This window comes from Scyliorhinus torazame, chromosome 1, assembly GCF_047496885.1.
Source record: "Scyliorhinus torazame isolate Kashiwa2021f chromosome 1, sScyTor2.1, whole genome shotgun sequence".
In the NCBI taxonomy this organism is placed as follows: Eukaryota; Metazoa; Chordata; class Chondrichthyes; order Carcharhiniformes; family Scyliorhinidae; genus Scyliorhinus; species Scyliorhinus torazame.
Window position 1 is genome coordinate 327,927,133 of NC_092707.1, and position 27,936 is coordinate 327,955,068.

General features: G+C 49.8%; 1 protein-coding gene across 1 annotated transcript in view; it reads left to right on the forward strand.

Moving 5' to 3' along the window:
- LOC140424888 (heterogeneous nuclear ribonucleoprotein U-like protein 1) overlaps positions 1-27,936 on the forward strand; it is a 78,208-nt gene that overhangs the window by 5,357 nt on the left and 44,915 nt on the right. The window lies entirely within an intron of this gene.

Genomic DNA, 27,936 nt, shown 5'->3' on the forward strand with positions numbered 1-27,936 from the left:
TCGTGTATTAGCCTTACAAATAAGCAAACTTACTATATTTTCTTTACATGTTGTGTAAGTCACAAAAACACTGAAGGATAATGCTGAGGCTGTACTCCCAGCATGCAGTATTTCTCAGCTGTTAGTCTGAATCACAGGAAAATCAATAGCACCACAAATGAGTCATGTCACCCTCCATGTCTCATAGAATCACATCAGAGATCCCTGCAGTGCAGAAGGAGGCCATTTGACCCATCGAGTCTGCACTGACCCTCTGAAAGAGCACCTAACAAGGCTCCCGCCCTATCCCCGCAACCCCATAACCCCACTTAACCTGTACATCCCTGGACATTAAGGAGCAATTTAGCATGGCCAATCCGCCTAACCTGTACATCTTTGGACTGTGGGAGGAAACCGGGCCACCCGGAGGAAACCCATGCAGACAAGGGGAGAAAGTGCAAACTCCACACAGACAGTCACCCAAGGCTGGAATTGAATCCGGGTCCTTGGCACTGAGCCACTGTGCCTTCTAACTCGACAAACCCAAGCTCATCAGGAAGGCAGCATCATAAAGTTTACTTCAGCTTCGAAACAATGTATTCCCTTATTCATCACATTGTGGAATAGGTGATTGGCTATCAGCACCAACTCTAGCTATTCCTCAGGCACGGTATTTGTTGCTATAGAGAAAGGGTGATGAGATTTTCTGCACATTACATTAAACTCCTGACAACTATGAAAACCAAGTGGCAAACACACAACTAATTAGGAAAAAAGAGTAATGCTCAGAAGATAAAATTCATTGCATTCATCATAACTAATATTAGCCTTGGGTGGTACCATGACAACAGTGAATGAGCTGTCTGAAACTACACTCCCCATTCACTCACCTCTTGATGCTATCGTCGCTTGACTTTATTCTCCCTCCATTAACTTTAACATCATCCTGATTCATAACATATCCTCAGTTTTACAATTTTACAGCACAAAGCCGTTACTATTAAGTGAAAATATTTTGTTATTTTCTCACCAATATTTGGTGGATAGACAATCAGAGTGAATACGAAATGCCAAGGTGATCGGTATAATGATGGGTCTGGAGTTTCGGTAAGACTCGTCTGAACATGTTTCATTAATACTGGTGTCAGCTTAATTAGTTTTTACATTTCTTGATCAGATGGTATTACTTGATTTTATGATTTAACAGTCTCCCAAGAAATACCTTTCCAATTCTGAAAAGCAGGAAAAAGAGATAACGTCTAATTAGAGTGTAGATAGGTTCAAATTGCCTCAAATCAATCAGCAAGGAGAAAAGGCAATTTAACTATTCCCTCACAAACCTTTTTGCTTCACATTTTTCTCTTCTCTTCCTTTTCTAAATGCCGTGACTTGGAGCTCCAATGGTGCTCATTAAAGTGTCAATTCCTGAGAGGTGATCCTGAACAGCAGAGGGATCATTTTACTAATTCACATTGCTGGCACAGAATTCTGCCCAAGTGGGTGCACATAGCAGGATATCTTGGGCAAAGTGCCTTTCTGTGGGAAGCTTTTGTGTCTGCAAGGGAGCAACATTATAAACATTGATAAAATCAGAAATAAAAACAATATTTGGAAATATTCAACAGGTCAGACATCATCATTAACTCTGTTTCTGCACCCTGGGAGGTGTGAAAGGTGGGGGGATGGGATCGATACTGGGAGAGGTGTTTGCAAGAGCAAGTGGATGGGGATTCTGGGAGGAAGGGGGGGAGGGGTCGACAGTAACAAAAGGATAGAACATAGAACATTACAGCGCAGTACAGGCCCTTCGGCCCTCAATGTTGCACCGACCTGTGAAACCACTCTAAAGCCCATCTACACTATTCCCTTATCATCCATATGTCTATACAATGACCATTTGAATACCCTTAGTGTTGGCGAGCCCACTACTGTTGCAGGCAGGGCATTCCACGCCCTTACTACTCTCTGAGTAAGGAACCTACCTCTGACGTCTGTCCTATATCTATCTCCCCTCAATTTAAAGCTATGTCCCCTCGTGCTAGACATCACCATCCGAGGAAAAAGGCTCTCACTGTCCACCCTATCCAATCCTCTGATCATCTTGTATACCTCAATTAAGTCACCTCTTAACCTTCTTCTCTCTAACGAAAACAGCCTCAAGCCCCTCAGCCTTTCCTCATAAGATCTTCCCTCCATACCAGGCAACATTCTGGTAAATCCCCTCCGCACCCTTTCCAATGCTTCCACATCCTTCCTATAATGCGGCGAACAGAATTGCACGCAATACTCCAAATGCGGCCTCACCAGAGTTTTGTACAGCTGCAACATGACCTCATGGCTCCGAAACTCAATCCCTCTACCAATAAAAGCAAACACACCATACGCCTTCTTAACAACCCTCTCAACCTGGGTGGCAACTTTCAGGGATCTATGTACATGGACACCGAGATCTCTCTGCTCATCCACACTGCCAAGAATCTTACCATTAGCCCAGTACTCTGTCTTCCTGTTATTCCTTCCAAAATGAATCACCTCACACTTTTCTGCATTAAACTCCATTTACCACCTCTCAGCCCAGCGCTGCAGCTTATCTATGTCCCTCTGTAACTTGTAACATCCTTCCGCACTGTCCACAACTCCACCGACTTTAGTGTCATCTGCAAATTTACTCACCCATCCTTCTACGCCCTTCTCCAGGTCATTTATAAAAATGACAAACAGCAGTGGCCCCAAAACAGATCCTTGTGGTACACCAGTAGTAACTGGACTCCAGTCTGAACATTTCCTATCAACCACCACCCTTTGTCTTCTTCCAGCTAGCCAATTTCTGATCCAAACTGCTAAATCACCCTGAATCCCATGCCTCTGTATTTTCTGCAGTAGCCTACCGTGGGGAACCTTATCAAACACTTTGCTGAAATCCATATACACCACATCAACTGCTTTACCCTCATCCACCTGTTTGGTCACCTTCTCAAAGAACTCAATAAGGTTTGTGAGGCACGACCTACCCTTCACAAAACCGTGTTGACTATCTCTAATCAAATTATTCCTTTCCAAATGATTATACATCCTATCTCTTATAAATCTTTCCAAGATTTTGCCTACAACAGAAGTAAGGCTCACTGGTCTATAGTTACCGGGGTTGTCTCTACTTCCCTTCTTGAACAAGGGGACAACATGGGGCAGGTCAGGCCGGGGGGCAGTGCCCGGGGGTAGGATGATGGCGGAAAGGAGCAGGGTGGGGTGAGAGACCCCCCCCGGTCAGAATAGTAACGTGGGTGGGAGCCACTGAAGGAGGAGCGAGAGATGAAGGACTTTCTGGATAGGCTGGAGTATCTGAGGCGGGGAGAGGAAGAAAGAGCAGGGTTGGAGGAGCCGGTGGGAGAGCAGGAGGTGAAGGAAGCAATTGGGAGGATGCAGGGGGGGAGGCAGTGGGGCCCAATAAGTTCCTGGTCGAATTTTATAAACATTGAAGGACAAGTTGGCGATGTTGATGGTGGGAATAATTGAAGGTGCGATGGTTAGGGATGTCTTGCCGCAAACGATGGAGCACGTTTCCATCTCTTGTTGTTAAAGAAGGACAAGGAATCGGTGGAGTGTGGCTCGTATAGGCCCATATCTCTGCTAAGTGTAGATGCCAAGATACTGGCAAATGTGTTGACGTTAAGGTTGGAAGGGTGTCTCCCGAAAATGATTGGGGAGGACCAGAGGTGGTTTGTGAAGGCCAGACAGTTGTTCTCAAATGTGAGGAGGTTATTGAATGTGGTCCTTTCTCCGGCGGAGGGAAGGGAGATGGAGGTGGTGGTATTGGGCATGGAGAAGGCGTTTGATTGGGTACAGTGGAGTTATTTGATGGCAGTACAGGAGAGATTGGGATTGGGCCGAAATTGCATTCGGCGATTGGCTGGAGAATCCCCGTTTGCGCCGATATCAAGGGCTTTTGCAATGCTCCGCCCCCTCAAATTGCATATCTTGAAGAGTATGGCGCATGCCGTCGGGTCCGCCTCAGGACGTCACCTGAGGCCCTCCCCCAATGCTCCGCCCCCGATGGGCCGAGTACCCGACGCCGTGGAACACTTATCCTTTTTATTTTCGTGAACCCGGCATGGTGGTTGCAGGCTGAGGCCAGCACCGCCACAGTCAAGGGGGAAACGTTCTGTGGGCAGAGGGGGCTTTGGCGGGGCTGGGGGCACTGGTGGGGGGTGTTCTGGGGGTGGTGAGGCTGATTACAGGGGGGCAGTTTATGGCAGGCCGGGTCTGCATGCGGCCGGCACCATGTTGCACGGCGTGGTCACTGCAGGCCGCCCACCGTGCGAAGGCGCAGCCATGGACCCAGCAATTCTCCGGCCGTATCCGCAGCGAAAGCCGGGGGCTTTACACTGCGGCCTGCTAGTCCCCCACCAGACGGAGGATTGGTGCAGCTTTTGCACCGTTATTTCGGGCGTAAAACGCCACTGTTCCCACGCGGGCCTCAGCACTTAGTCTTTAAATCGGAAAATCCAGCCCAGGGTGTCCCCATATACCAATGATCTGCTGTTGTATTTTTCGGAAATGAGCACGCCGGTGGGGAATATAACGGAGCTGCTCCAGAAATGTGGGACGTTTTCAGGGTATAAACGGAATTTAGGGAAAAACGAGTATTTTCTGGTCTCCTCAGTTCTTCTTCCCCCCACCTTCTGCTGACGGTTAATTTTCCCCAAAGAAGTCCACGAACAGCTGCCACCTCCGGACGAACCCTAACAGTGACCCTCTCAGGGCGAACTTGAATTTCTCCAGACAGAGAAAGCTAGCCATGTCAGATAGCCAGGTCTCTGACTTCGGGGGCTTTGAGTCCCTCCAAGCTAATAATATCCGTCTCCGGGCTACCAGGGAGGCAAAGGCCAGAATGTCTGCCTCTTTCTCCTCCTGGATTCCCGGATCTTCCGACACTCCGAAAATCGCCACCTCTGGACTCGGCACCACCCTTGTTTTCAACACCTTGGACATGACCTCCGCAAACTCCTGCCAGAATCCCCTGAGCTTCGGACATGCCCAGAACATGTGGACATGGTTCGCTGGTCCTCCCGCACACCTTGCGCACCAATCTTCTCTCCCAAAGAACCTGCTCATCCGGGCCTCTGTCATGTAAGCCGGGTGAATGACCTTAAACTGTATTGGGCTGACCCTGGCACATGATGTGGACACGTTGACTCTGCTCAACGCGTCCGCCCAGAGATGTCCTCAATCTCTCCTCCTAACTCCTCTTCCCATTTGTGTTTCAGCTCCACGGACTGCGTTTCCTCTGGCCACATAAGTTCCTTATAAATGTCCGAAACCCTCCCTTGCCCCACCCACACTCTGGAAACTACCCTGTCCTGTATCCCCTTGATGGTAGAAGCGGGAAGGTTGAGACCTGCCTACGTAGGAAGCCCCACGTCTGCAGGTACCTAAACTCGTTTCCTCCCGTCAATTCAAATTTCTCCTCCAACGCCCTCAGGCTGGGAAAGCTGCCCTCTATAAACATATCTCCCATCCTCTATATCCCTGCTCTCTGTCATCTCCGGAACCCTCCATCTAGCCGCCCCGGGACAAACCGGTGATTATTGCAGATTGGAGACCAAACCGATGCTCCCTCCGCTCCCACATGTTTCCTCCATTGCCCCCAGACTCTCAGGGCCGCAACCACCACGGGGCTGGTGGAGTACCGTGCCGGCACGAACGGCAGAGGCGCCGTTACCAACACCCCCAAACTAGTGTCCTTGCATGATGCCGCTTCTACTCGCTCCCACACGGACCCCCCGCCCACCACCCACTTCCTAATCATGGCTATATTCGCCGCCCAATAATAATTAGTAAAGTTCGGCAGCGCCGGCCCGCCCTCTCCCCGGCTGCACTCCAGCATCCCCTTTTAACTGGCAGGGTTTTAACCGCCCATACAAATCCCAAGATCACCTTGTTGACCCGTTTAAAAAAGGACCGTGGAATAAAGATGTGGAGACACTGAAATACAAACAGGAATCTCGGGAGGACTGTCATTTTCACTGTCTGTACCTTCCCAGCCAGTGATAACGGGAGCACGTCCCACCTTTGAAAATCCTCCTTCATTTGGTCTACTCATCGGGTCAGATTTAGCTTGTGTAGCCGTTCCCATTCCCGCACCACCTGGATGCCTAGGGACCGAAAACTTCCCCCTACAACTCTAAACGGCAGCTCCCCCAATCGCCTCTCCTGCCCCCTCTCCTGGATCGCGAACATCTCACTTTTCCCCATGTTCAATTTGTTACCCGAAAACAGGCCAAAATCCCCCAGAATCCTCATAATTTCTTCCACAATCTTGGGGGTCTTACAAGTGGATTTGGAGCCCGGTCCCCTATGAAGCCATGGGCGCGATTCTCCGAGCCCCGTGGAGAATCTACGCCATTTGTGCCGGCGTGTTTGACGTGGCACCGGCTACGGGCCGCTTGAATCGGCAGGGCCACCAATTCTCCAGCCCGGATGGGCCGAGTGGCCGCGCGGAAAAAAGCAGAGTCCCGCCGGCGCCGTTCACCCCTGGTCGCTGCTGGCGGGAACTCTGCGCGAAGAGTCGGGGGACGACCAGTGGGGCGGAGAAAAGCGCTCCTTCACCCGGGGGGGGGGGGGGGGGGGGCCTGTGGGGTCTGGCTCGCGATCGTGGCCCACCGATCGGCGGGCCGCCCTCTCCCCCCACCCGGGCCTACTTTGTTGCGCGGTCGGCCACTGAACCCCCACGCCATGTTGCGTAGGAGCCGGCACGCTGAAGAAGTCCCCCGCGCATGCGCGGGTTGGCACGGCCCAACTGCGCATGTGCAGGTTAGCGCGGCGCCCATTTAGCGCCTGGAAGGGAGGCTGGAGCGGCGTGAACTGCTCCAGCGCTGTGCTGGCCCCCTGTGGGGGACAGAATCAGTTGTCCCCGCGCCCGTTTCACTTAGTCTCCATTTTGGAGAAACCCCCCCCCATATGTCTGGATGTCTTTGTTTGTTTGGGGTTGTTTTTGTATTGTGAAAATGTTGAAAATTTGTTGAATAAAAATACTTTCAAACAAAACTGTGTTTCGGCACAGATGTTGCCTGGTCTGCTCAATGTTTTCTGTTTATATTTCAAATTGCCAGTATCCACAGCATTCAGCTTTTGAAGTTGGAAATCAACCCTTGAGGAGCGCATCTTTCTCTTTTTACATAAAAATGTGAAAAATGCACTTTTTCATATAGTTTCCTACCAAAAACAACAGTGGGGCCTGCACAAAAACAAATGGATTTAATGCAATGATAAATACACATCTGCAAAGTTGGGAGAGCTGTCTCACAGACTAGTCAATCAACAGCTTGACACAGTCCTATTCGCGGAATCATACCTGACAGACAATGCCCAAGACACCACCATCACCACCCAAGTATAAGCAGCATGTGATAGACAGAACTAAACAATCCCACAACCAGTGGATCAGACCTCAAGCTTTGGAGTCCTGCCACATCCACCTGTGCATGGTGATGGAAAATTGAACAACTCACTGGACGAGAAGGCTCCATAAATATCGCAATCCCCAATGATGGGGGAGCCCAGCACATCTATGCAAAAGGTGAGGCCGAAGCATTTAGAACATAGAACAGAACATAGAACCTACATCCAGTGCAGAAGGAAGCCATTCGGCCCATCGAGTCTGCACCGACCCACTTAAGCCCTCACTTCCACCCTATCCCCGTAACCCAATAATCCCTCCTAACCGTTTCGGACACTAAGGGCAATTTATCGTGGCCAATCCACCTAACCTGCATTTCTTTGAACTGTGAGAGGAAACTGGAGCACCCGGAGGAAACCCACGCAGACACGGGGAGAATGTGCAGACTCTTCACAGACAGTGACCCAGCGGGGAATCGAACCTGGGAGCCTGGAGCTGTGAAGCCACAGTGCTAAGCACTGTGCTACCGTGCTGCCCGTTTGCTACAATCTTCAGTCAGAAGTGCCGAGTGGATGATTCACCTCGGCCTCCTCCAGAGGTCCCCAGCGTCACAGATGCCAGTCTTCATTCAATTCAATTCACTCCACGCAATACCAAGAAATGGCTGAAGTCAATGGATTCTGCAAAGGCTATGAACCCTAACAATATTCCAGCAATAGGCTATTTTATGGATCCCCATATCTGACTCTCTTGCAGTCACACCCTTCTGTCCCTGATCAAATCTGAAGTATCTAACCTAAGGGCAGCACGGTAGCACACTGGTTAGCACAGTCGCTTCACAGCTCCAGGGTCCCAGGTTCAATTCCTGGCTTGGGTCACTGTCTGTGTGGAGTTTGCACATTCTCCCCGTGTCTGCGTGGGTTTCCTCCGGATGCTCCGGTTTCCTCCCACAGTCCAAAGATGTGCAGGTTAGGTGGATTGGCCATGCTAAATTGCCCTCAGTGTCTAGAAAAGGTTTGGTAGGGTTACGGGGATGAGGTGGAGGTGTGGGCTTGGGTAGGGTGCTCTTTCCAAGGGCCAGTGTGGACTTGATAGGCCGAATGGCCTCCTTCTGCCTGTAAATTCTATGATTCACTAGTACTGAAGAATTGTGCTCCAGAACTTTCCACGCCCTAGCCAAGCTGACCCAGTTCATTTACAACGCTGGCATCTACTCAGCAATATAGAGAATTACCCAGGTTTGTCCTACGCACAAAAAGCAAGTCAAATCAAACCCAGACAATTTCCGCTGCAGCAGTCTGCTGATGATTGTGTAATGTTCAGCATCATGGAATTATAGATCCCGACATTGCAGAAGGAGGCCATTCGGTTCATCGAGTGTGCACCAACCCTCTGAAAGAGCACCCTACCTAGCCCCACTTTCCTGCCACACCACCTAACCTTTTGGACACTAAGAGGCAATTTAGCATGGCCAATCCACCTAACCTGCACATCTTTGGACTGTGGAAGGCAACCGAAGCACCCGGAGAAAACCCACGCAGACACGGGGAGAATGTACAACTTCCCCACAGACAGTCACCCGAGGTCAGAATTAAACCCGGGTCCCTGGCACTGTGAGGAGGCAGAGCTAGCCACTGTGCCACCGTGCTGCCTATTTGTGGCATCATTTGTGACTTCTCAGATAATGAAGCAGACCATGTCCAAATTCAGCAAAACTTGGACAATATCCAGGCTTGGGCTGACAAGTGGCAAGTAACATTTGCACTACAAAGGTGCCATGTAATGACCATTTCCAACGAGAGAGAGTTTAACCATCGCCTTCTGACCCCCACTATCAACATCCAGGAAGTTACCATTGACTAGAAACTGAACTGGACGAGTCATATAAATACTGTAGGCACAAGAGCAGGTCAGAGCCTAAGAATCCTACGGCTAGTAACTCACACTGACTCCACAAAGCCTGTCCACCACCTACAAGGCACAAGTTAGGATGAGTAAAGTTTCAACAACACTTGAGAAGCTTGACACAATCCAACAAAGCAGCCCACTTGATTTGCACCCCATTCACAAACATTCACTCCCTCCACCTCTGACACACAGTAGCAGCAGTATGTACCACATCCAAAGTGCACTGCAGGAACTCACCTAGGATCCTTCGACCTTACAAACGCATGACCATTATCATCCAGAACGACAAGGGAACACCACCACCTGGAAGTTCCCCATGCTGACTTGGAAATATAACACCGTTCCTTCACTGTCACAAAGTCAGAATTTATGAACACCCTCCCTAACAGCACTGTGGATGTACCTACATTACATGGACTGCAGCAGTTCAATAAGGTAGCTCACCGCCAGCTTCTCAAATGCAATCAGACCATAAAACCATAAGAAATAAGAACAGGAGTAGGCCATTCGGCCCCTCTTGCCTGCTCCGCCATTCAATAGGATCATGACTGATATGACATTCCTCGCATCCACTTTCCTGCCATTTCCCCGTGACCCTTGATTCCCTTACTGATCAATAATCTATCTGTCCCGATCTTAAATATACACAAGGACTCTGCTCCTTGTGATGAATGTAGGAATTTCAGGTATATTGTATTGTAGGTGCAGTAAGGGCTAAAAGGCTGGGATAATATGTGTCTGCTGCAGTCATGTTTTTAAAAATCCTGGTTTGAAAGGTTTTGGGCATGTGATGAATGTAGGAATGTCAGCTATATTGTATTGTAGGTGCAGTAAGGGTTAAAAGCCTGGGTTAAAGTGTGTGTGTGTGTGACTGCTGCAGTCATGTTTTAAAAGAAATACTAGTTTGAAAGGCAAGTATATTTTGGGAGCCAGGGGAGCAATTAAATCATCGTAAAAAGCTTGGACTAATGCAGTTTTGTTTGGATCAAAAGGGTTCCCTGTGGAGTTAATTAGATTTCAACTTAGTAAATTGGTGTCATTGCTGGGTGGAGCTAAGGCATCAGGCATTTTGCAGAAAGCGGTTCAGTTGTGAGTTGAATGAAGCTGTGACCAGAAGTGAAGCAGTTTTGCTCTCACTGCAGTTCAGTTAAAAAAAGATGTGCGTCTTGTCGGCAATGGAATAAAATCACCAATAACAGGTAGTCAAATATTGGGAAGCGTTTCGTTAAGAAGCATCCAGCTGCAGAGACCCAAAAGGTGCAAGAATAAGGAACACATTCACTAAGTAGGCCAAATCTTCAGAGGGCTAAACTGCTGCTATGTTGGAGGCAGCTCAAGAGATCGTGAAATGAGGAAAAGTGTTCGCAGATGGTGAACGTGTAAAAATGTGCTTTATCAACATCTCGAAGTTTGCACACTGATTTTAAAAGCAGAAATTAAATTATTCAAAAATGAAAGGTAAGTCTTTATCTGCGAAGAGCCAGAAAACTGAAACTGGCCACAGATATCACCGACCCAACAGACTAGGATACAAATTCAGCTCGTGTGAGCAAAGGTTTTTAGGTATGAATTTCATAAACAAGGTGAGGAACCAGTTGAACGATGCAAGTTTACAGTCCTATTTGAAAATGGAAATGGGAGCATACTGTACAGATATCAAAAAAACTCCCCCGAAAAACCCAGCAGCAGAAATCACATTAAAGAGATTTCTTAATTTGAGGAAAGTGTTGATTATAAAGCTTGTTTTGTTGCTTTAAACTTTTATTACTATTGTACTTGTGTAACAGCCTCATTCAAGTAGCAACTTTGAGTCAAAATCTTTAAAATATTGATAATCAAATATCCTCATTCACTGATATTAATACAAGTACATTTGTGAGTGTCAGCAAAGCAGTGTTGCATAAAAATCCATAAATGTGTCCGTCTTGTTTTTCACTTTCATTGACTAACATCATTGTAGCTCTGAGATATTTCATTTTTGATTAAATGCTTTAAAAATGGCTCTTCGTGTCATTAAGATTGTGGAACTCAGGTCTAGGCTGACAATAGATTAATCTTAAACCTGATCATGACAATCTTAAATCTGATTATGATGTCCAGATTATTGGTGATAATCTTGGTCTAATTTGATTCTTATTACTAAAGTTCGTAGCCTTTGTTTACAACTTGGCACTTCACTAATCCACTTCCGAGGGAATAAAAGTCAGTCGTGTAGTGTGGGGCTGGAGGTACACGCAGGTGAGTCCAGGTAAGGATGGCAGGCCTCTTCCCTGAAGGGCTTCAGTGAGTCAGTTGGGACAATCCCAAAGCTGTCATGGTTACTTTTATTATGACACTTGTCACGATAGAATTTAAACTTGCGATATGTAGATTTTTTAAGTCAAGTACCATGCCCGTTCTAATACACTGAGCAGAATGTTCCCATATTATGGCAGAGTGTGGTAGCGGGTGGGAAAATCAGTTTTTAGCCTGCCGGCGATGGTGGGGTCGGTTTCACGCCACAATTTTATTAATTTAGAGAAAAAGACATTTCTGCAGGGGTTTCACACCTCTGATTCAGCTGCCCAGCCATCAACTCAGCTCTTCAAGCAGTGGGAAGCTCCATTTAAAGGCCGCCTTGACACTGCAAACACTTGTCAAAGGTCCAAGGCAGAGAACAGCTGTGAAGACGTCTGTTCCTCGATATAAGGAGACCTCCCTTGGCAAACCGTTGGCAGCTGTGGAGGAGTGTTAGCACATCCTGTAACCACACACAGGGAGGAGAAAGGTCACCAACCCCGCATGGGAAGTAGTGGCAGTGCTGGTGAGCGCGATCTCCCTGCAGAGGACGAAGGGCACTCAGTGAAAAGGATGAATGATCTCCTCCATTCTGCCAGGGCAAGTGTGGCAAGTTGACCACAAAAAGGTAGCCAAAAACACGTCAAAATAAAGTTCAAGTTAATCTTCTTTAATATATAAAAATAACAAAATTTAAAATACAATATTATGACTTTATGTATAAAAATGGGAGCCAAACATCGAAATAATAGTGACAGAATTAGAATTAGAACTACTGTCAGTTAAATACAAATATACATAGGTAATGACAACAAATAATGATGCCACAGCACTTACTGATGACATCAGCAATGGATTAAATAAGAAGATGCATGATAATAACATGTCTCCCCCACTAATTTTTAATCCCCTTCAAAGATAGAAATAAAATGAAACTAATACCTGAATTATATGTCAGTCATGCAGGAGCTTTGAGACTATGCTGTGATCTTCGCAGTAGCACTGGTGACTCCGTCAACTCTGGTGATGCTTGACTTGGTTCAGCTGAACCTGTGGGCACAGGAGTAGCTTGAGTATTTGTGCATGAGTGAGGGCAGCATGGTGGTGCAAATGGTTAGCACTGCAGTCTCACGGTGCGGAGGTCCTAGGTTCAATCCCGGCTCTGGGTCACTGTCCATGTGGAGTTTGCACATTCTCCCCGTGTTTGCGTGGGTTTCACCCCCACAACCAAGAAAGAATGTTCAGGGTAGGTGAATTGGCCACGCTAAATTGCCCCTTAATTGGAAAAAAGGAATTGGATATTCTAAATTTATAAAAAATAAATTTGTGCATGAGTGTCCCTCTTCTGAAGTAGAGTGCACTGGAAGTCCTGGGACAATAGGAACCAGTTCTTGTTGAATTTCCACAGCAAGATCTTGTCCCCGTCTCACCTTTGCTTTGACATCTGGGTGCAGCAGATCCAGGTGAGACTTTGGACTTCTACCCATCAATAATTTAGCTGGTGAGAGTCCCGGAGTTGTTTGTGGTGTGTTATAATATTGAAATACAAACCTTGAGAGCTTGGGCCCTTAAGTATCACTTGCCATCCTCTTCAATCCTCCCTTCAAAGTCTGAAACAGATCGCTGTGCCAAACCATTTGAAGCTGGATGAAAAGGTGCTGTACGCACATGGCGTACTCCAATCTTTTTGCATAAACTTTTGGAACAATTAACACATAAATGCTGTATCATTATCAGAAATGAGAGAATCCAGTAACCCATGAGTTGCAAAGATTTGGCATAGGTTCTTTATGGTACTGGGAGCTATAACGTTGCTCATTATGTATACTTCTAATCACTTAGAATGTACATCCATGATGACTAAAAACATGTCACCCATCAAAGGGCCTGAAGAATCCACATGAATTCTTGACCGAGGATGATCAGACCACTGACAAGGTTGTAAAGGTGCTAGTGGTGCCATCTTCTGGTTAGATTGACATGCAGAACAGGATTTCACTTTGTTCGCAAATGCCAGTCCATATTCGGACTTTTTGGACTCACTCTCCATTACATAAGAAAGTACTGCCCCCACACTGTAGGACAAGGCGTTGCCTTGGAAAAGATCCTAGCTGGGTGGAGGGATGCCTGAGTTTAAAATCCTCTTGGCATTTGAGGAGAGAGCCCGCCAGTTGACCAGGGAGGAAGGCGGCCGCTTCTGGACCGAGGGCGAGGTGGGCTCCAAAAACCAAGTGAGGACCCAGAACACCACCACCCATTACACCAAGAGAACCTAGGTCCTGTCTCTTCTATCGTTATACCCTTGCCATGCACTAATGAAATCTCTCCTCTCTTGCAGGCACATCAGGAGAGGATCCAGGTCTCCACAAACCAGGCACAGGAGTCCACCCCAGAGATCAGCACATACGATTTCTCCGATGTAGAGGTTGCAGAAGCATCACAGCTTTCAGCCACACCATTCACCAGGGCACAGACACCTACCTTGATGAGACTTAGTGTTAGAGAGGCATTGGGGTCACAATCTGGTGAGCACCTCACTCTGATCCACAGCAGACAGAGGTAGGGACATCCCAAGAAGACAGCTCTTGTTGGATTGCTGGAAGGCAGAACTCTGCAGAGCCGCAGAGTCAGATGACTTGCCTTTGGATTTGGTCATGCCTCAGTTGCTGGAGCTCCATTTGCAAAGTCAGAAACATCAGGAAGAGATGTAAGCTTCACTCCTCAGACTGAAAGGCCCACTGGAGGAGGCCTAATGCCTTCCATCTGAGGAAATCATGCCAACACTCTGAGGCAAGCAGATCAACACAGCGAGGGTGGTGGCCACTGTGGAGGGCATGAGCTCCATGGTGCAGGACATGCACTCCATGATGCAGGCACTTGTGGGCATCCATGAGTGCCGATGCCAGAGGATAGCAGGGCTTCTCGGTCTAATCTCGGCTGATCCTCTATCCCAGGGAAGATGCCAGGGGCCCTGGGCACCCATAGTGAGGAGAAGCCAGTGCACAGCCCTGGGCCATCCACCCAGGTGACTCTGGGAGTGTCCCACCCATCCAACTCCCCTCTTCCTGTGACTGAATCAGCTGAAGTCCCACATGCTGAGGAGGGTGGCACTGTCTCATAGCTGCACCACAAAAGCAGGCCTGGGCCCTTCGCCTCTTGGCCCTCGAGACGATGCCTGGCAAGGTCATCACTGACAACAGGGCATTGTATGTAGCAGGCTGCCACCACCTCCTCTGTGGGTCCTGGAGATGCACCAAGACATAGCGGCAGGGTTACAAAGATTAAGAAGCTCTAGTTGCACAGCGTGAGCATGGGTGTTAGGCACTTGTCGATAGCATTCGCTTCTGTAAATAAACTCTAATTTATTTTAACCTCATTACGGTCCCTGGTCTCATGAGCTGTCTTCCTGTAGTGCCACTCAAACAACTGCATTCCACAGAAAGGCTGGGTGCTCAGTCCACAGCCTCCTCCATCTACTTTCTGCAAGGTTACCAGCACATTAGTTGGCATACCATCACAGTGGCAGAACACAATCAATCATGTCTGTCTCTCCTTGGTGATGAGGACGTCCCCCACAATGTGCAGGGCCACCATCAATCTTTGTTCTCTGCAAATGTTGCCCAGAGGTTCGACCCTTATGAAAAGTGAGACTCGGCCTCCAGTGACACTGAACGTCAAGGGCACAGATCAGTAAGGAGGAGCCTAGATCAGGAGAGATTAAATCTCCACACCACATCATCATGTTATGATGGTCAATGAGAGTAATCGAGCTGCCTTCAGCCAGACAGGAATCAGATATTCACAGTAACTCTTTGAGGAACATTGCTCTGTCCACACTGCAAGTCATCATGATCCTCCTGCAATGTTGAGGCAATAAGCAACTGCCTCCTCCCCATGACACAAGCATTACCAGTGAGGGTGTACGCTGCCAGTAGTCAGAAGGGAGAGCTGCACTCTTGGAAGGGACTTCAGGATGATGGATGTGATTATTGGCCCGAATCATCACCATCCGTGAATGCGGCGGCAATGAGTGCATCTTGAGTTCTTCTACCCCTTCTGGCCATCGCCACTGCCTGATGGCCAACCTCCTGCCCCTCCAGGACCTCCTCCTTGTCTTCCACCTTGACATCCTCTTCATCAGAGGAAATGTTCCGCTCCTCCACCTCCTCCTTAGGCAGTAGCTCACCCTATTGAAGCATCAGGTTGTGCAGGGCACAACTGATGACTATGATGCGTGACACCTTCTGCGGTCAATACTGTAGGGCTCCACCGCATTTTCAGAATCCCGATGGTCTGCTCCGTCAACTGTGATTAGCATTCTGAGCCTCATTGTATCTTCTCTCAGCTGCACTCTTTGGCCTCCGTAAAGGCGTCATCAGCCACGCCCGCAGTGGGTATACCCTTTCCCAGAGGAGCCAATACTGTAGTCACTGTGGTCCTTCAGGTTTTCTGAGACTGACATGGATGTAGGAATCGTGCACACACTCCCCGGCAACCTGGAACACACCTTGAGGATGTGCTTTCTGTAGTCGCAGTCTAGCTGAACATTTAGGGAGTGGATGCAGTGGGCATCGGAGGCCACATGAGTGCAGTCAATGGCAATGTGGGAAACCAGCAATCTCGATGAAACCCACGGCTTACATCCTGGCTAGCCTAATCGTCGTTGAAATGGATTTTTACAAGTGAAGACTTGCAAGATGCCACAAAGGTCACAATGGAGCCCTGGCAGGAGCCAGTCACAAAACAGTTGACGGCAACTGTGATTTTCAAAGCGACGGACAGTGGATGCCCTCCAGGTCCATGCGGCGCCAACTCCTGTAGCAGATTGTAAATTGAGCAACCACCTCCCTGGACAGACAAAGTCTTCGCTGGCACGGATTGTTGCTCATCTGCAGGAAGGTCAGCCGCCATCTGTAGACCCTGGGTCATGGAAACCGACTCTGAGTGACTACTCTCTAGGTGCCTCTTGTGAGAACGGAGCAGGTCCTGCCACCCCTTCCTCCTCAGGGTTCTGCTTCTGCCCTTGGAGAGCTAGACACCTCCATTGACATCTTCTCTCCTATTGATGCACTACAAGAATGATAGCCAGTTCCACAGGCTCCATCTCTCTCTCGTGCTTATCACTGCAAGGGAAAAGAGAGAGAGAGAGTTAACGGTAAGCTCTCACCTTCAAGGGTTCACCCTTTCCACATTCACCTCCAGTTGCAACATGTTGACGAACACTGACTACTGCACTGGCTGTCACACTGAGGACCTGTCCCTCACTGTCTCCAGAATGGACAAGATCCCACACCACCCTCCCCCTCCCCCCCCCTTCAGTCTGACCGAGTGGCCACAGCTTTGGCAACCCTCCAGTCTCCAGAGCTCCCATGTAAGGTGCAAGGATTTGTCCCTTGATTCACTGAAAGGCGCTGCGCCCTACGCTGTTAAGGGGTGGGGGCCTGAATGGAAACCTCAGCACATACATCTTCATGAATCAGGGTGCTCTGCTGGGCCTGTTTGCCCTTGCATTTTGGCGAGGTAGGTGTATGTGCTCATCCTCTTAGAGCAAAACTTGGAGGTTAGGTAGGATGAATAGAGGGGTGGTGTAGGAGGATGGGTTTCAGATTTAATAATAATAATAATCGCTTATTGTCACAAGTAGGCTTCAATGAAGTTACTGTGAAAAGCCCCTAGTCGCCGCATTCCAGTGCCTGTTTGGGGAGGCTGGTACGGGAATTAAACCCGCCCCGCTGGCCTTGTTCTGCCTTACAACCCAGCTGTTTAGCAAAACCAGTCCCAGTCAAATGTCTCATTTCGGAGACATTGAGGCAGGTTATAGGGAAGTTGGGACCTGTATATACAGAATGGGGCACACTACAACAGGACTGGGACCAATATCCTTGCAGGGGTGCTTGCTAGTGCTGTTGGGCAGGCTTTAGACTAGTGTGGCGGGGGAGTGGTTCCTGACCAAGGAGTTAGAGAAGATGCAAACTGCGTTACAAACAAAAGGCAGAAAAGGTTAAAGCAAGGGGTGGCACGGTAGCATAGTGGTTAGCACTGCTGCCTCTAGGGTCCCAGGTTCGATTCCTGGCTTGGGTCACTGTGCACGTTCTCCCTGTGTCTGCGTGGGTTTCCTCCGGGTGCTCCAGTTTCCTCCCACAGTCCAAAGACATGCAGGTTAGGTGGAGTGGCCATGCTAAATTGCCCTTAGTGTCCAAAAAGATTAGGTGGGGTTACGGGGATAGGGTGGAGGTGTGGGCTTGGGTAGGGTGCTCTCTCCAAGGACCGGTGCAGACTCTATGGGCCTCCTTCTGCACTGTAAATTCTGATTCTATGATAAGGGAGGAAAACATGGGAATAAGGGGAAAAATCAAACTGGCTCTATTGTCCCTAGAGATGAGCTTAGTGTGAGTAAGGGAAAGTGGCAGAAAAACAAAATTAAGAGTTCTGTATCTTAATGCACATTGCATTAAAAGCAAGATAAATGAATTGATGGCACAAATAGAGTTATGCGGATATAATCTGATAGTCATTACTGAGACAAGGTTTCAAGGAGATCAAAGTTGGGAAATAAATATTCAGGGTTATTTGACTTTTAGGAAGGACAGCCGGGAAGAAAACGGCAGCGGGGGTGCTCTGCTAATAAGATGTTATAAGTTCAGTTCTGAGGGATGATCTGGACTCAGAGATATAGATCGATTTGGGTGGAAGTGGCAAATAGCAAAGGAAGGAAGTAGCAGTATTGTATAGGTCCCCGAAATGTAACCACACTCTAGGAAAAAGTTTAAAGTCAAGAAATAGCAAACGCATGCAAACAACACTGCATTAATCATGGGCGACTTTAATTTTCATATAGAATGGGCTAATCAAATTGGAAATGGCAGCCAAGGGAATGAATTCACAGAGTGTATTTGGGATGGTTTCTTGGAGCAATATGTTTTGGAACCACTAGGGATCTGGTAATATGTAATGAGGTAGGTTTAATAAATGACCACAAGATTAAGGATCCCCCAAGGAAGTAGTGATCACAGTGTGATAGAATAGCATTGAGAGTGAGAAAATTGGGACTGAAATATCAGTGTTAAACTTAAAGAAGGGGAATTACGAAGGTATGATGATGTATTTGGCCAAAGTGGATTTCAGTTATTGGAAAAAATATTAGAATTGATTATTAAGGAGAGAATAGCAGTTCATTGGAAAGTCATAATCTGATCAAGCAGAGTCAGCATGATTTCATGAAGGGTAAACCATGTCTGACAAATTTACTAGAGTTCTTTGAGGAGATATCAGCCAGAATAGATAGAGGAGAGCCAGTTGATGTTGTATATTTGGATTTTCAAAAGGCATTTGATAATGTGTCACACAAAAGGCTACGAGGCAAGATACAAACTCGTGGTGTTAGAGGTAATACTCTGGCATGGATAAAGGATTAGCTAACTAATAGGAAGCAACGTGCAGAGATAAGGGGGTCTTTCTCATGCTGGACGGCAGTAACCAGTGGAGTGCCGCAGGGATCAGTGTGGGGTCTGCAGTTCTTTACAATATATATCAATGTGTTGGAGGAAGGAACAGAGTGTACTGTGGCCAATTTTGCAGAAGATACAAGGTGAGAGGGAAGGCAGGTTGTAAGGAGGGTATAAAGAGTTTAAAAAGAGATATTGACAGGTTAAGTGAGTGTGCAGAAAATTGGAAAAATGAATTAAATTTTGGAAAATGTGTGATTGTTCACTTTGGAGGAAAGAAAGAGAAGGCAAATTATTACTTAAATGGAGAGAGACTGCAGAAAGCTGTTACACAAAGGAACCTGGAGGTCCTTGTTCATGAAACCCAGGAAGCCAGCAGACATGTGCAGAAGGTAAAAGGCAAACAGAATGCTGGCTTTTGTTTCAAGGGGGCTGGAGTATAAAAGTAAAGAGGTGTTGCTGCAACTATACAATGTACTAGTGAGGCTACACTTACAATACTGTGTACAATTTAGCCCCCTTATTTAAGGAAAGATATATTATAATTGAAAGCAATACAGAGGACGTTTACTAGGATGATCCCGGGTAGGACTGCCACATGCGGAAAGATTAAACAGTTTGGGTCTGCACTCCTTGGATTCAGAAGAATGAGAGCTGATATGATTCAAACATAAAAGGCCGGGATTCTCCAAAAATGGGGCTATGTTCCCATGCCCGCCGGAAAATTGGCGCGAATCACTCCGGACTTTTTTCAAAGGGATAGCAGGGCCCCGGCGTGCGCCGCACAGCTCCTGCTGCTGATACGGGGCCCTGCACTTCCGGCTGCGGGTCTGCGCATTTTTACGCTGGCCCCCGCACAACATGGCGGAGCCACACAGCGGGCCGGCGCGGAAGAAGATATGCACCCCCGGATCGTGCACGCCCGCTGATCGGTAGCCCCTGATCACGGGCCTGGGCGTCATGGAGGCCCCCCCCCCGGAGTCTGATCCCCCTGCTACCCCACCAGGGCGGCCACCGTGGCAGCGAGTCCGAGCTCCCACCGGGAGAAACCATACGGGAACCACTCGGCGGGACCTCAGCCGGTCGACCGCGGAGAATCGCAGCGGGTGCCTCTTTCAACGACCCTTGACCGGCGCCGCATCAACCGCGCGTGCATGACTGCCGCCGATTCTCTGGTCGGCGGAGAATCGCATCCCGGCGTCAGAGTCGATCGTGGGTCTGAGACCCCATTCTCCGTCCCTGCACTGAACGCGATTTCGGCGCGGAGGCTTGGAGAATCCCAGCCAAGATTTTTAGCGGGTTAGACAGGGTGAATGTTGGGAAATTGTTTCCACTCAAGAGAAAGTGTAGGACCGGAGGACATAGTCACAGTACTGGGGGATAGTAATTTAAGGCGGATTGGAGGCAGAATTTTTCTCTCAAAGAGCAGTGAATCTTTGGAATTCTTTACCCCAGGAAGGTATGGAGGTCAAGTCCTTGAACATTTACAAGGCTGAAACTGAAAGGTTTTTAATCAGCAGGGGAATTAAGGGTTTTGGAGAGACGGCAGAAAAGTGGAATTAGTGAGTGTTTGATCAGTCATGATCTTATTAAATGGCAGAGCAGGCTCGAAGGACTGAATGGCCTTCTCCCTATTTCTTATGGCCTTATCCTTGAGTAAAGGCATAGCGCTCTAATTATATAGGAAGCCATTGCATGAGAGGGCTCCAGTGACTTAGGGCAGAGAGACACGAAGGACCTTGTGTGCTGTGCCAATTCAAGGACTGTGATGCTCTCAATATGATGCACAACCAACCCCTTATGGCCATGTTTTCATGCAGGAAACAAGGTGTCGCTCTGATGTCCTGAAGTGACATTCACACTTCATAAAACTATAAGCCTTGACATCTTGTTCATGCTGTGACATTTTGAGGTTTCTTTATAGTGTTCTAACTGAGAGTGCCTCACCAGGACTATATGTCCTTGAGGATAAATACCTTGAAGGCTTCTGATGATTGCAACGTCTCGATTGGTTTCGCATCAGCAAACTATAGTCCTCTTGAGGCACTCTCATTGAGGACACTGCGAAGAAACCGCAAAACACCATAACATGATCAAGAATTTTGGCTTTCTGTAATGGCAATCAGGGGCATGAGCAAGATGATGCCTCAATCTAAATTGAGGAGTGCTGGCGAGGGAACGTGTGGTGCCGTCATGTGACAGCTCCTGTGAGCCATCTACCTGGTTATGCCTGAAAGAGTGATCTGGTCTGGCTGGCCTACCTTATTGAGCAAGTGGCAGTGTGGCAGGAGTGCACCTCTGGCTAAATTTGAGTTCCAGCCATTTATTAGCTGCCATGCACACTGACTTGGTGAAGACATAGGTGAAAGTACAATTTAGTATCAAGTTTCCTAAAATAGGGGACTTCCAGTGGTGGCGATGTGCTGAACATTTGCACGAAAGGTGATTGTCCTCTGGAAACTTTAATTCTGGCCCCTTTAACTAAACACCGACCACTAAACCAATGAAAACCCACCCCTCACCCACAACAAAACAAACAACAATCACCCAAGAAAATGACCTCAAATCTGCCAAGAAACAGAAAAGACAGCAGGAGCGGTAAGAGTCAGGAGCGAAGGATGCAAATGATGGACCCGAGGATGGCGGACCAGGAGGGATCGTCGGCACCGACCCAGCCATCGACAGGGCAATGGATGGAAGCCCTGGCACAGGAATAATTAAAGCTGAGGAACTTGATCGAAGAGGACCTCATGGAGACCGTGAAGGTGGCCATAGCAATCGCTTTGGAGGTGGCAAGGTTAGTGGCAGCCAAGGGGGCGCTTAAGGGGAAGATCGAGGACCAGGAGAATAGATCCCGCCACCAAAACCTAAGGATTGTCGGAATACCTGAAGGCAGAGAGGCCAACAGACTATGCAGCGTGAATGCTGGGGAAATTAGTTAGGGGAGAAAGCTTTCCCAAACCCCAGAAGTGGACAGAGCCCTCAGATCACTCAGGCAAAAGCCTAAATCAGGGGAACCTCAAAGGCAATCAACGCAAAGATCCACAGATCCCAGGACAAGGAGAGGATCTTAAATTGGGCGAGAATCACGAGGTACTGTAAGTGGGAAGGCCACACGATCCGTACATTGGGGCCAGGACATTGGAACTGACCTGGTCAAGTGCTGGGCTGAGTTCAAAGGAACCAAGGCAGCCTTGTTCAAAAACAAAATACGGTTCGGGATGCTTTACCCAGCAAAACGCAGGGTAACGTTCAAAAATTCAGTTCTACTTCAACACGCCAGGTGAAGCAGAGGAATTTATCAAGAAAAACGGGCTGGGATGGCAACAGTATAATAGTAATGTTTATTGTCACAAATATGCTTACATTAACACTGCAATGAAGTTACTGTGAAAAGCCCCTAGCCACCACATTCCATCGCCTGTTCGGGTACACAGAGGGAGAATTCAGAATGTCCAATTCACCTAAGAGCACGTCTTTCGGGACTTGTGGGAGAAACCGGAGCACCCGGAGGTAACCCACGCAGACACGGGGAGAACATGCAGACAACGCACAGACAGGGACCCAAGCCGGGAATCGAACCTGGGATACTGGCGCTGTGAAGCAACAGTGCTGCCCACTGTGCTACCGCGCTGCCCGGAACGGACATAAATGAACCACGAAAGAGATTCTTTGGGGGTGATTCTCCAAAATGGAGATGAAGTGTTCACGACGGCGCAAAACGGGCACGGGGACGACCGATTCTGTCGTCAGAGGGCTAGCTCGGCATGGAGCTCCAGCCTCCCTTCCCGGCGCCAAATGGGCGCTGCGCCAACCCGCGCATGTGTGGGGGACATCTTCAGTGCGCCGGCTCCAACGCAACATGGTGTGGGGATTCAGGGGCCGGCCGTGCAACTAGTCCCGGGGGGGGGAGAGGCCGGCCCGCCGATCGGTGGGCCCCGATCGCGGGCCAGACCTCATCAGAGGCCCCCACGATGAAGGAGCGCTTTTCACCGCCCCACAGGCCGCCCCCCCCCCCCGACCCTTCGCGCAGAGCTCCCGCCGGCAGCGACCAGGGGTGAACGGCGCCGGTGGAACTCTGTTGTATCCGTGCGGCCGCTCGGCCCATCCGGGCCGGAGAATCGGCGGCCCCGCCAATTCCAGCGGCCCGCACCTCGGAGAATCGCGCGTCGGGGCGTCGTGGCGCGGTTGCGGCGATTCTCCAGCCCAGCACGGGGCTCGGAGAATTGCCCCCTTTGTCTTTCCATGACAGATCTACCTTTATTTTTGTGTCCAGGGCACTCTTTGGAGCGATCACCTGTGCGTCCCACAGAGCGGGTGTAGGACAAAGGGACACCAAAACAGGATGGGGAGTGGGAGAGGAACAAAATGGGCCAAAGATAGGAGGAAAGGCTCCCAAGAGAGGAGCCGCCGGGCAAGCGAATATGAGAGCACACGGAGATAAGAGACAAGGGAGGGCCGCGGCGCAGCTCCTGAGAGCGAGGGAGCGTCTGACAGAAGGGGGATGTTAAATAGCAGGGCTGGGGGGTGAGGAGGATAGAGAGTAAGGGAGGGAGCAACAGGGAAGAGAAGCCCACAGGGGCAAGGGAAGGGACGATAGGGGAGGGTAGTGGACTCGGGTGGGGATTAGGAAATAGGTGGAGGGAGGGTAGAATGCTGGTTGCAACAGGTCATACATGGCAACAGCGGGAACAAGAAAATCAACAGCAGCCATCTTGGATGGCCCCTGACAAAGGGAACCCTGAGAATGTAGGGGCACATCCACACGGTGAGTATGGCTGATCCCACAAGAGGGGAGGAGGGGAAAGAAACCCCCCCATCAGAATAGTCACCTGGAACACCAGGGGATCGGCCATGTGAAAAGATCTAGAATCTGCGCCCATCTGAAAAGCCTGAAGGCTGATGTAATCTTTCTCCAAGAGATACACCTGAGGGAGAAAGACCAACTGAGAGGAAGGAAGGGATGGATAGTACAAACCCACCAAGTGTGCCATGGGACGAGGGCTAGGGGGTGGCCATATTGTTCAGTAAGAGGGTACGATATGTCATTTTAGCGGTGTCCTGGAAGGGACACCTGTGGTACTTATGAATGTATATGCCTCCAACTGGGGTGACGCAGACTATATTGTTGTACCCTCAATAACGACGCTTAGAGAGTAAAACGGTAAAGAAGGCTTTAATAAGCTAAGAACTAGCCTGGTGCCGAGACGGGTGTTTACTGGGTGCCGCCCACAAGGCGGCCCCTTTTATACGGCTCCCAAGTGGGCGGAGCCGGAGGCGGAGTCCCCCAGGGTTCCAAGCCCAGTCTTACATGATGATAAGGGTACAGTAATACAGTAACCGTTCATCACATTAACACCCTGTTCAAAAAAAAGTCCGGCGGGGTTGAAGTGCCATCATAAGTCCATTTGTTTCGGCGGCCTGATCGTCCTCATCGACCTCCTCAGCTCGGGTGGTGGTGATGCGGACACAGACGTCTTAGTTGAGGGTACGTCCGGGAGCACGGTGGTCGGAGCCTTGGTCCGGGTTAGGGTAGGGGATCGGGGCGCAAGGAAATAGCTGGGGCTGGGGGTAGCGGTGCCGGGGCCGGCGGGGTGTGTAGAGGGGGGCACGCGGTCGGTGTCCACCGATGGAGAGTGGGACCGGGGGGGGAGGGTGTTGTGGGTGCTGGATCCCGCAGGGGAGCTGTGAGGGAGGGGGCGTCTGTAGTGGGGGAACCAGCGGGTGCCAGATCCCGGAGGGAAATCGTATCTTGCCTGCCGTTGGGGTACTCGACGTAGGCGTATCTGGGGTTCGCGTGTAGTAATCAGACCCTCTCGACCAGGGGATAGTCCGAGTCCTCAGCTGATACGGATTCGTAAAATGGCCGCCGCTGTCGGTCGCACGTGTCGGGTCGAGAAGATGGCCGCTGATAAGATGGCCGCCCCCATGATTCGCACGAGGCAGATGACACGTCAGAAGGGGGCGTGTCGGGTCGATGCGCAGCTGCATTGCGAAGCCTGCGGGCCTGTGAGCCTGATTATCGGACCTGCTGTTCTTTGTGTTTCTGGCCCTTGGGCCCGGCCAGGCAGACCCTCTCAAAATGCTCTTTTTTTTCCGCAGTCGCTGTAGATGGCAGAGCGGGATGGGCAGCGTGGGCGTGGTGCTGGCCCTGCCCACAGAGGTAGCACGGTGTGCCCCGGTCTGGGCGGCTCACCGCGTGGCGCAGGCCCGTAACTTGTCTGAGTCTGGGGAAGTCCGAGGGGGATCGCAGGGTCCGCGGGGTACGTGCGCACATTATGTCGGGCCACATCCAGCGAGGAGGCGAGCGTTAGCCTGTCCTGGAGGTCTTTTGCCCCGTTTTTGAGTAGCCGCTGCCGGATGTAGGTCGAGCAGATGCCGCACACGAAAGCGTCTCTGATGTGCAGGGATCATATGGATTTCCCCTGTCACATCCTGAGAAGGGGAAGGGATCTAAGCAGGGGAAGAAGGAGACACAACCCAGAACACAGGAGAAGTAGCATAGAGGGGCCAAAAGGGTGCAGGGGAAGGGAGGACAGCCCAGGAAGGATGCCCAGGACAACAACAAGAAGGGGACACCTGGGGGACTGCAAGCAAACAACGCTGGGTGCTGGCCCTGCCCACAGAGGTAGCACGGTGTGCCCCGGTCTGGGCGGCTCACCGCGTGGCGTAGGCCCGTAACTTGTCTGAGTCTGGGGAAGTCCGAGGGGGATCGCAGGGTCCGCGGGGTACGTGCGCACATTATGTCGGGCCACATCCAGCGAGGAGGCGAGCGTTAGCCTGTCCTGGAGGTCTTTTGCCCCGTTTTTGAGTAGCCGCTGCCGGATGTAGGTCGAGCAGATGCCGCACACGAAAGCGTCTCTGATGTGCAGGGATCATATGGATTTCCCCTGTCACATCCTGATGGTCACAGTCCCAGGCGAGCGTGGTGAGTTTTTCTACAAATTCGTCTAGCGATTCCCCCGAGTGCTGCTGGAAGGTAGAGAGCAGATGCCGGGCATGTACCTCATTGATGGGTTTGACAAACCACTTACGTAGTAACTCAACCGCCTCTTCGTAGGTAGTCGCCTTTTTGAGCGTGGTAGAGATTCTGTGACTCACCCGGGCGTGGAGTAGGTGCAGCTTGCGTGGCCCCAGGATGGGAGCCTCTGAGGAGTCCAGGTAGGCCTTGAAGCATCGGAGCCAGTATTAAAAAATGTCCTTTGCCTCCGGTGTCCGTGCTTCCAGATTGAGCTTCTCTGGTTTTAGGCCTGCGTCCATCCTGATGTGGTTTAGCTTATTAAATTGAGAGTAAAACGGTAAAGAAGGCTTTAATAAGCTAACAACTAGCCTGGTGCCGAGACGGGTGCTTACTGGGTGCCGCCCACAAGGCGGGCCCTTATCTACGGCTCCCAGGTGGGCGGAGCTGGAGGCGGAGTCCCTCAGGGTTCCAAGCCCAGGCTTAGCAGGGACATCACCTTACATGATGATAAGGGTACAGTAATACAGTAACCGTTCATCACATATATAAAAAGGACCATGGCAGAAATCCCCGACCTAGACTCCCATCGACTCATCATGTTTGGGGGGGGGGGGGGTGGCAGGACCCATGGACAGACAAATCCAGCCCCAAACCAACTTAACAATTAGCAATGGCAAGAGACCTGAATACTTTTATGGAACATATGGAGGGGGTGGACACATGGAGGTTCACAACACGAGGGAGAGGGAGTTCTACTTCTTCTCACAAGTCCACAAAGTATACTCCCACATCAATTTCATTGTAGGAGGGAAACCGATGCTTTCAGGGATAGGAGGGACGGAATATCCCGCAATAGTAATCTCCGGCCACACTCCACACCATGTGGATGTGAGATTGGAGACGGGCCAGGCCAAATGCCCCCTGGAGGTTGGACAGCCCTCCTCGGCGATAAGGCCTTCTGTGAGAAAGTGTCACAGGCCATTGAGGTATACGTAACCTGTAACCAGAACGGGGAGGTCTCACCCTCCATACTCTGGGAGACACTGAAGGCAATGATAATGGGGGAAATAATTTGAATTTGGGTTTATTATCACATGTACCGAGGTACAGTTAAAGTACTGTTCTGTGTACAGTCCATACAGATCATTCCATATGTGAAAAGACATAGGACATACGATAAATACACAATGTAAATATAAAGACACAGACATCGGGCATAGGACGCTTAGGGACAGAAAAGGAGAGGGCGGCCAGGCAACAACTGGTCGACTCCATATAGGAGGTGGACCGACGATACTCCACGGCCCCAACCGTGGAACTACTGGCGGAGAGGAAAAATTAAAATGGAGTTTGATCTGCTCTCTGATGCACGATCAATTGCACAAAGACTAAAGTTGGGTACAACTGTGGCTTTATTACAGTCAGATGTGTGGCCTCCTGCTGCAGCTGGAGAAATGGCAGGGCAATGGATGTCATGCATATTTATACAGTTCTCCGTGGGCGGAGCCAGCCGGCAGGAGCTACCGGCGAACCTGTAGTGCAGGTCCTACCTTACATCTCCTATTACAGTGGTTCACCACATTCAGTCCCTGTTAAAAATGAGTCTGGCGGCGGTGACGTGGAACTATATACAATTAGTGCAATTATGTACAGTGGTAGGGAAAGAAAAGTCCATGTTGACGGTCCGGAGTCTGTCAAAGGTTCAGCCGGTCCGGTGCTATGGTGCTTCGTTGGGATTGGCGTAACGGTGGCGGCGAAGTCGGTGCTGGCGGTGGTGGAGGTGGCACCGATGGCGGTGCTGATGCTGGCCAGTCATCGGGGAACTCCGGGAGCTTGCCGAAGTCCTCTTCGTCCTCTTGTGCGGAAAAGGGGACGGGGTGGTCTGGTGGGGTCAATATTGGCTGGGGGGTGGGGGGGGGGGGGCGCATTGGTGGGGGGTGTGTGTTGGGGTGGAACCTGACGGTGCCAGG